A 9826-nucleotide genomic window follows, 5' to 3' on the forward strand; every position below is an offset into this window, starting at 1 on the left:
TATATTTACAGGTTATTGTAACAACATTTAACCAGTTTAAGCTATGAAGACATAGCCTGAAATGGGCAATTACTACACTAGTCAATCCACTTGCAATAACCTATAAATCATATTTTCTTTTTTATGTCACACATTCATTAAGTATTTTAACACAGTTTCTAAAATACTTCATTTACGTATAGTCTGTAATCACAAAAAGAATATATCTGTATTTATTTCTCTTCCTATCCTTTCAGTTCTTTTTCATTAATTTGAATTTAAATATTTAAGCTAGTATATTTTAATTATTGTCTATTGCAATAATTTTGGTAGTATAACCGCACATAACTCTGTATTTTATTGTCTTATATTATTTTATAAAAGTAAAATTTGAATCTACTTATATATTCAAATCTATCCTTTGTCTGTTTTTTACCTCATTCAACCACCAAAATTTGATAAATTAACTTAGAAAATGTGGTGCTTTTTAAAATTCACAGCTTGTTTTCACCTATAATAACGAAAAGTTTTGTTACTTGTACCAAATAAAATTTTGATAAACTTCCTTGTAAAAATAACTCACATTTCTCATTAGACTTATTCTATGATTTCACATTTGTGTTCTTAATGTAAAGATTTACAGAGATTACATGCAATCTTTCAGTAGCCCCTTTTTGAGACAATCTCAGGATAAATTGGGGATAATTTTTAGAGTAAAACTTGTCAGTTCCAATCAGGGAAAGAGACACATCAAAGTAAACCAATATGTGCAGTGTGATCATGCCCAGGGACGTGGGTTTACCTGCCGGAGCTGTCCTCTGACCTCTATGGGCACTGCCCCTGAGCGGATACTTACAGCCCTGTGGTGCCTGCAATGGAAGGGATAAGTGGATATGGGCCAGTTCAGCCTCACAGCAGGGTGTGGAGGTGGACCGCCGAGAAATGAGGCTCGACAGAGATGTGGGAGACACAAGTTTGTGCCTCCAGCAGATGCCAAAGTGAGCCTTAGTCACCAGTTAGCACCACTAGGGTCTGGTCAACTAAGAGTGGTAAACTCATGAATTATTCCAGTGGAAGGCATCATCCACCAATGCCTGCAGAGTAAGCAGCAACCTGGCTTCCAAAAGTCACTGTTTGAAAGCCAGAGACTAAGGACAACACTTCCAAAATGAGATTTTATCCCTCCCCCAGGAGCATACATGGATTTCTCTCTTTCATATGCTTGAACACATCTTGTGGGAAAAAGGATAGGTGGGAGACTCTCTACAAAGGTTAAATATTTTTATGGAAAGATAAACTGACTATATCCTAAAAAGACTGCCTAAATTATCTGCTTGGAATAAGATTAAGCTGCTGACATTAAATTACCATTTCTGGGCTCAGGAGGAAGTTAAGATTAACTAAGACAAATAACACTATCATGTATTTCTAACCTGTTCAAGTTTGAAGTTAATATTTGTAACATATTCATTACTGACTTCTTAGAAATAATGTCTTTTAAAACTGATTTTCTGCCTACTTTTCTAATTTTACCCAGGACTCTCACATAATATTGCACTCTCTAGCTACCATGGGAATTTGAGCTCGCTTCTGAGAGAAGGTCTATAACTAAGCCAGTTATTTAAAGACTGGCCTTCCTTTATCACTATTCTCCCTTATCCTGATCATGCAACACTCAGGGATTCAGCCCAGCATTTGGATTGCCCACTCCCTAATACTGGTTTCTTAAAAATAAGGTCTGGAAAGGAGAATTTCAAGGATAAGGCAACCACCCGTGTGATCAGTTCTTAATTCACAGTTCATCCCACTTTGATATTAATTGCCTATTTAAAATCTTATTTGTGATATAGACTAGATCATAAAGAATTTATTTGCTGGAAAAATTACCTTCAAATACTTGAGAGAAGAAAAGAGATTAAGGGGTTTTAATAGGAGAATCCAAAAATCAAATGCAAATATGAAGAAAAGGTCACAAAACACAGAATTATTTTTACCACTTGGGAATTTTAGGGTTTAGTGATGCCATATATAGCCAAGGAGAAGGTGGGAAGAGGTTAGAGTTCCAAACAGAATGTCATAAATTCAGTATTCTACATTTTATATATGATATATACTATGTGATATTTCTTATATTGTTGATGGAGGAAGTTGTTGCTATGGGAGGATTGGGGTGAGGGGGTAGAGGGTATATGGGGACCTCATATTTTTTTTAATGTAACAATAAAAAAATAAGGACTAAAATAAATAAAATACTTGATCTTTCATAGCTAAAAAATTTAGGAAAGCGAGTACCACATATTCTTTCTTATTTGATCCTCTGTTTTTCAAATTCTTAGGTAAGCTGATTATTCCACCACATTACTTTACCTAAAGTCCCTGCCAACCTGCAACTACAGCCTCTTGGGCAGTTTTTTACAATCTACGGACCGAGGAAAGGAATACTTGGGACTGGTTCACAGGTATTTCTGCACGATATAAAGGGACACCTCAGTAATGGACAGATGTAGCACTAAAGCCCAGTTTGGGATATTCCTGAATGATAGTTTTGAATGGAAATCCTCCAAGTGGGCAGAACTTGAGCATGGCAACTGGTTATTCATTTTGATTTGAAGAAGAAATGGCTGGAAGTGCTTGTGAACTGATTTATGTGATGTGCCCAGTGGTTTGACTGCATGGTCAGGGAGCTGGAAGGGACATGATTGGCAAAGGTCTGGGAGAGAGGTCGGTGGATAGATGTTTCTCAATGGGTGAAAGCCAGGAAGGTATTTGTGTCTTATGTGAATGCTTATCAGACTGTGACCTCAGCAGAATATTTTAATAATCAGACAGGATGACCTATTCTGTGGATAACAGTTGGCCTCTTTCCCCAGCCACTCATGTCATGGCCCGATGGACTCATGGACAGAGTGGCCATGGTGGTAGGGATGGAAATAATTCATGGGTTCAGCAACATGGACTTACACTCACTGAGGAAGACCTGGTTACAAGTCACTGCTGAGTGCCCAATCTGCCAGCAGCAGAGACCCACACTCAACCCCAAATGGCAGCATTCCTCAAGCTAATCAGTTTACTACTTGTTGGCAAGTTGATTATATTGGACCACTTCCATCATGGAAGGTGCAGCATTTTGTTCCTACTGGAATAGATACATATTCTGATACAGATTTCCTTTCACTGCATGCAATGCTTTTGCCAAAACTACCCTCTGTGGACTTCTAGAAGGCCTCATTCAATGTCATGGTATTCCATGCTTCTAATCATTGAATGTGCTTCACAGCAAAATGGAATGTGAGGAAGGGCACAAGCTCATGGAATTCAGTGGTTTTACCGTGTTTTCCCAACATCCTGACTTAGATGCATTGATAGGACAGTGGAAGTACTTTTTATTTTTGTCTTTAATTTTTAATATGACATTTAAAAAATTTGATGTTCCCATATACCCCTACCCTCCTCACCCCATTCCTACCCCCATAACAACAATCTCCTCCATCATCATGAGACATTCATTGCATTTGGTGAATACATCTCTGAGCACTGCTGCACCTCATGGTCAAGGTCCACATCTTAGCCCACACTCTCCCACAGTCCACCCAGTGGTCCATGGGAGGACATACAATGTCCGATAACTGTCCCTGCAGCACCACCCAGGACAACTCCAAGCCCCAAAAATGCCCCCACATCTCATCTCTTCCTTCCACTCCCTTCTCCCAGCAGCCATCATGGCTGCTTTCTCCACACCAATGCCACATTTTCTTTGATTACTAATCACAATAGTTCATGAATAGAATATCAGTAAGTCCACTCTAATCCATACTCTATTCCTCCATGCTGTGGACCTTAGAATGGTTGTGTCCAATCCACATCAACAGACTAGCAACTCCTACACTCTGGCTTATTGGACTTACCCCACTCAGCTAACATAGAGGTGAAGACAGTCAACCACCACACCAGGGAGCCAAGAGTGCCTACAACTGAAAGCAGGAGAATTGCATCCAGCATCCATGTGGAAACTAAGTCCCCTCTTGATATAGATGTGGAGTGTACACAACCATTCCAAGGTCCACAGGATGGAATTACTTTTGAAGCCTCAGTTACGGCTCCAACATTAGTAGCTCTTGTCATTCTGGACTTTGGTATCATATTCTATCAGGTTTGTTTGTCTGCAGATTTTGAACTCACCATCATTTCTGAAGGACAGTTTTGTCAGACACATAATTCTTGGCTGGCAGTATGTCTCTTTCATACCTTAAATACTTCATACCAATTATTCTGTCCTCCACCGTTTTTGATAATAGATATTTTTTTAAGTTGTAAAATTTTGACTTTAATACTTAAATCTTCTTTCTATCCAAAATAGACTTTTGAATTAGAAGTCAGGAAGATTTCAATCTATTTATTTTTCTTTTCTGATATGGATAAATGATTATCCCTGTACTGTTAGCTGCTTGGTGATGTCCATTTATGTGAGAGTCTCCTTTAGACCCTCTGTTCTCTTCCACTGCTCTGCCTAACCCTTTGCTACCACAACAGTGTCTTAATTGCTGTACAAGATGGAACTGCGTGAATCTACATACCAACAAAGGAAATGAAATTAGTAAAAACACTATTTCCACAACCATTACCATAGTGAATGTCCTTAATTACTTAGGTATTATTTAAAATCTTTCATTAAAGTTTCATATTTTCTACAATGTTGTTTTTAAGCTTTATTAGATTTGCTTCTGGACATTTTTATTTCAGTAATTATTAGAAATTACATTTTAAAAAATACATATCACTCTTTGTTTCTGGCACCTAGAAATAAATTGGATATTTGATCAAAGTAATGTACTAAATTATCTCATTTTTCTAATGTTTTAGGTGTAGGTTCTTAGAGATATTCTATGTAGGCAAATTTATTTTCTGTGATTAAGGAAACTTTTTTTCTTCTGTTCAAATCCCTATAAGTTTGCTGTGTTTTCTTTACCTTGGTGCACTGGCTAAAGCCACCAGACCATGTTGAACAGAAGTATGACACTCAGCAGTCCTGTCCTGATCTCACTGAACACATTTTCCACTAGGTTTTAGTAAACATCTGTTTCAGTTGTCTACCTTTGTATAATAAACCACACAAAACTCAGTGACTTGAAACAATTTTTTTTTTTTTTTGCCCAGCTTGGTGGAACCAGTTTGTCTCTGTTTCTTGCAGGTTAGTGCTAGCTTTAGGCTGAAAGTTCAGATGAGGGTTGGTCCCTGGTTCTCTAATGGATCCTTGGTTCTCATTTTTACAAGGTTTAGTTGGCCAGATTCCAAGGGTAATACAAAGAACAAACGTTCCTAGACATAGCCCAAGTGAAAGCAACATCAAGCGTCTGCTTGCATCTGTCACACTGATCTGACTTGTCACATGACCAAGTCCAGAGGTGTTGTGAAATGGGCATGATGGCTGGGAGAAATGATCTTTTGGGGGAGGTCACCAAAGCAGTAGTCTGGTACAAATCCTTTATCTATTTTAGACATGACCTTCTATTACATATTTGCTAATTTCCTCATTATATTATATAGGATGCTGACTTGAAAGCAATATTTTTAATGTATTTATTGAGTTCCTCCCACCTCTTTCTGAAATTCAAGTATTCTTTATTCAACACTGAAAATGTATTGAACAGCATTCCTGCAAAATTTCACTGGAAAAAACACCTTGCAGCTGGTGAGAAAGCAATGAAAAGTTGGTTTTTAAACTCATTACTATAAATTTTTCTTAGAGTACAGCACTTAATTTTTCTTAACTGCCCACAGAATTAGAGGTTTCTGAAGCTAAGGCAGCCATTTTGGGGTGGGGTGGGGATGAGGGATCAGAGGTGAAGGGATTTCCTTTAATGCCCAGGTACTTCAGGGCATCAGCCAGGTTGTATCTGGAATCAAAAACAGTTCTTCATCCACCTGGGTGGCTCTCTCAGCAACAATGTCCCTTGTGGGATTGCCTCTACACCTCATAACTTTTGCATAGCTGTTTGAATTTACTGAATGATTTGCAAAGCAAATTTTGTTACCCTTGCGGACTTCATCCACTACAAAATCTTTATTCAAGTTGAACAGAAAGCTGCATGCGTACTTATCATATACTTGCCCTTGTCTGTCTGTTTCATCCTAAGGAATAATCTCTCCACAGTATTCGGAAATGAAATCATTTTTTTTTTTGTACAGAATCTTTGATCTTTAGAGGAAAATCACCCAGTCTGCAAGGGCAGATGGTGCCAGTAGTAAGTGCTTTTTGCAGCCCCATCTGAAAGCTACAGCTCTTGCAGGACACATTTTTACTGTCCCTGTGATGAGAAGCAGTGAGACTGAGGTCAGGGTCACACTCTCCAACTGCTGGACAGCACGGGCACTGCTTGGTGCTACACTGTGCCTTGCAACGGCACCCAGGGAAATGGTTTTGACATTGCAAACTACACTGACAAAAATATTCAAAAAATTGTGTGCTCTCACAAAAGGCTGTTGTGGACGATCACAGGGTTAACTGCTGTAAATACGGTTAGAGAGAAGTGGACTTGACCCAATGAATAGGGTGTCTGCCTACCACATGGAAGGTCTGTGGTTCAAACCCCGGGCCTCCTTGACCTGTGTGGAGCTGGCCCATGCACAGTGCTGATGCACGCAAGGAGTGCCCTGCCATGCAGGGGTGTCCTCCACGTAGGGGAGCCCCATGAGCAAGGAATGCGCCATGTAAGGAGAGCCATCCAGGGCGAAAGAAAGTGCAACCTGCCCAAGAATGGAGCTGCACACACGGAGAGCTGATGCAACATGATGACACAACAAAAAGAAACAGATTCCCTGTGCCGCTGATAAGGATAGAAGCGGTCACAGAAGAACACACAGTGAATGGACACAGAAAGCAGGCAACTGGGGGAAAGGAAGGGGAGAGAAATTAATTAATTAATTATTCTTTTAAAAAAATAAATAAATACGGTTTTACTAGCCATCCTTTTTCAGTTGTAACTTTCTGCAATGTGCAGCCCACAACCAGTGTTTGCTTTTCTTCTTTCTTGGAGGAGGATCAACATCCTTGGCAGGAGCTGGATCTCTGACTCTGCATTCTTTGACTTTAAGCTCATACACCTGTCTACATGTTTAGTCCCAAGTAACCTCACAATGGCATGGAAATTATAATCAATACCAATAAGAACTCTGAACATAGAGCTGTGGGCACCGCTGCATTCCACCTTCTCAGGAGGTTCAATATTTGGCTTCAACTATATTGGCTTTTGACACCGAGAATGTGCCTCAGTGGAGCTGGAAGTTTCATCCTTTTTCTCTTCTTCTTTGTTATTCTCTCCACCTGATTCAGTTCCTGCCTCCCTATCACTGCCTGTGTCTTTCGATTCCTGAGCATTACTGATAGGGGTGCTGGGTCTGCTGCAGCCTTTGGAATTCTTCCTCTTCCATGGCCTCCTGGACATTGTGGGGAGGTCTTTATCCTCTCAGCCTTGAGGGCAGCTAGCTGCAAACTTCACTGCTCCCTCCAAGTGCTGGTAACACTGGCCCACAGGCTAGTTGACTAAAGCTGTTGCTGTGCTGCATGAAAAGGATGAAGAGATGAGAGGTGGAGGCGTCTTTGGGTCATGTAGCTGCCCTGGATGGTGCTTCAGAGGCAATCACCGGACATTGTAAATCCTCACAGGGCCCACTGGATGGAATGGGGGAGAGTATGGGCCATGATGTGGACCATTGACTATGAGGTGCAGAGGTGCCCAAAGATGTACTTAACAAATCCAATGTATGTGTCATGATGATGGGAACGAGTGTTGCTGGGCGGGGGGAGAGGTGGAGTGGTGGGGGGTGGTTGAAAGGGACCTCACATATATATTTTTAATGTAATATTATTACAAAGTCAATAAAAAAAAAGAAAAAGAAAAAAAGAAAAAAAGAAAAAATAAAAAAAAATTAAAAAAAGATGTAGAAGGCAGTACTTTATGGTCATGGCAGATGGATTTGGAGTTCTGTGCCATGTCAGAGGACCCTACATTGGAATTTGTGCTCCTGAGTGTGATGGAGTTGGACTCAGATGTGACTTTTCTATACATGCTTCTTCTGTCACTTTTACTGAACCTGTGATTGGCACTAGGGTTGGCCCTTACTCAGGAGACTTGAATCTCTGGACTGTCCATGTGCCAGTTGGGCCTAGAGCCTCAGCAGAGTGGTGACTCCTACTCTCTGGTTCGTTGGTCTTACCCAGGTCAGCTAACAGGGAGGTGAAGATGGTCAACCACCACACCAGGGAAACAAAAGTACCTACAACTGTAAGCAGAGGAATTGCATCTATCATCCATGTGGAATCTAAACCCCCTCTTGATCTAGAGGTAGAGAGGACATCACTATCCCATGGTCCACAGAATGGAGGAATAAAATATGGAATAGTGTGGGCTTACTGATATTCTACTATAAAACTATTGTGACAAGTAATAGAAGAAATTTTAGCATCGAGGTGGAGAAAGTGGCCACAGTAGTTGCTGAGGGCAGGGAGAAGGAAGAAGAGATTTGATGTAGGGGAATTTTGGGGATTTTGAGTTGTCCTAAATGATATTGCAGGGTCAGATGCTGGACTTTATATATCCTGCCATAACCTACTGACTGTACTGGGGGAGAGTGTGAAATACAGGTAAACTATTATCTATGTATTGCAGCAGTGACCCAAAATGTGTTCACCAAGTACGATGACTGTTCCACAATGATGGAGGAGGTTGTTGGTGTGGGAGGAGTGGGATGGGGGGAATAAGGGAACCTCATATATTTTAATGTAACATTTTTATGTGAAGTATATATCTTCAAAAAATACAATTTACAAAAATGTGGTGGGGGTGGGAATCGCACATACTCCACCAACAAACTGGCTTCTTCTCAGATTGCTTTCTTATCTGGCCCATGATTATTCTTAAACACTGTGATAAAGTCTGCATTTTGCCTCTTGAGGCACCATTATCACATGAGGAGGTGCTGGCAGCAAGAAAAAAGAGGAATGCAGCAAATGTCTAGTACATTCTTCCACCTTATCTTTAGTTGTAGGGTCTTGGTTCCTGGCCCCTGTCCCAATGCTCACCTGTGCTGTCCTCCCACCCACAGCTGCTGGAGCTTCTCCACAGTCTTCCGTGGCTTTCTGTGCCCCAGTGGGTGTGAGGTGCTACTGACCGAGTGCCCACTCATACATTATTTTATTCTTTCATTGATCAGTCATTCAAATTAATTTATTTGAGCCTCAATGGGAAATCCAGAAATGATAAACTCTATAAATTTCTAGCCTAATAGGACATAGTGGGAGAGAAACAATTAACAATAAACATGTAAAAATGTGAGATGTTAGATAATAACAGACTTTAGAGATGAAGAAAGATCAAATGAGAGAGACACGGTGGGAAGCAGGTCATCTGGTACATTACAGTCTTTACTAATAACACCAGATGGAAAAGGAAAACTTGAGGAAAGGAGTAAGCGAAGGGGGCATCTGGGGAAGAAGTTTCCTGGTAGAGGAAACAGAAGGTGCAAAGTGGAAAGGCAGAAGCATTCTTGGATTGTGTAATTAGAAGTAAGGGAGCAGCAGGCTCTCTTTTTCTTCTTTAATTAGTAAGTCATATAAACGAATTTTTCAAACACATTGGCCTACAGTGTCACATTTTATTTTTTTTGTCTTATTTTTCACTCTCATCTGGTATTTTAGCCCTTTTTTATTAATAATGTTATTAATATTAGTGCACTATAAGCTGTATTCTTAGAACATTTTGCAAGAAATTTGACATTTTTTGAAAATACCTTTTTTTTACAGAAATTTGGAACTTACAAAGCAATCATGTACATGTGTGGAATTCTTATA

General features: G+C 40.0%; 1 pseudogene; it reads right to left on the reverse strand.

Moving 5' to 3' along the window:
* Positions 1–5743: 5743 nt before the first annotated feature.
* On the reverse strand, positions 5744–9162 carry LOC101437223 (histone-lysine N-methyltransferase EZH2-like; annotated as a pseudogene).
* Between the last annotated feature and the right edge of the window lie 664 nt (positions 9163–9826).

This window comes from Dasypus novemcinctus, chromosome 22 (genome assembly GCF_030445035.2).
Source record: "Dasypus novemcinctus isolate mDasNov1 chromosome 22, mDasNov1.1.hap2, whole genome shotgun sequence".
NCBI classification, from domain to species: domain Eukaryota; kingdom Metazoa; phylum Chordata; class Mammalia; order Cingulata; family Dasypodidae; genus Dasypus; species Dasypus novemcinctus.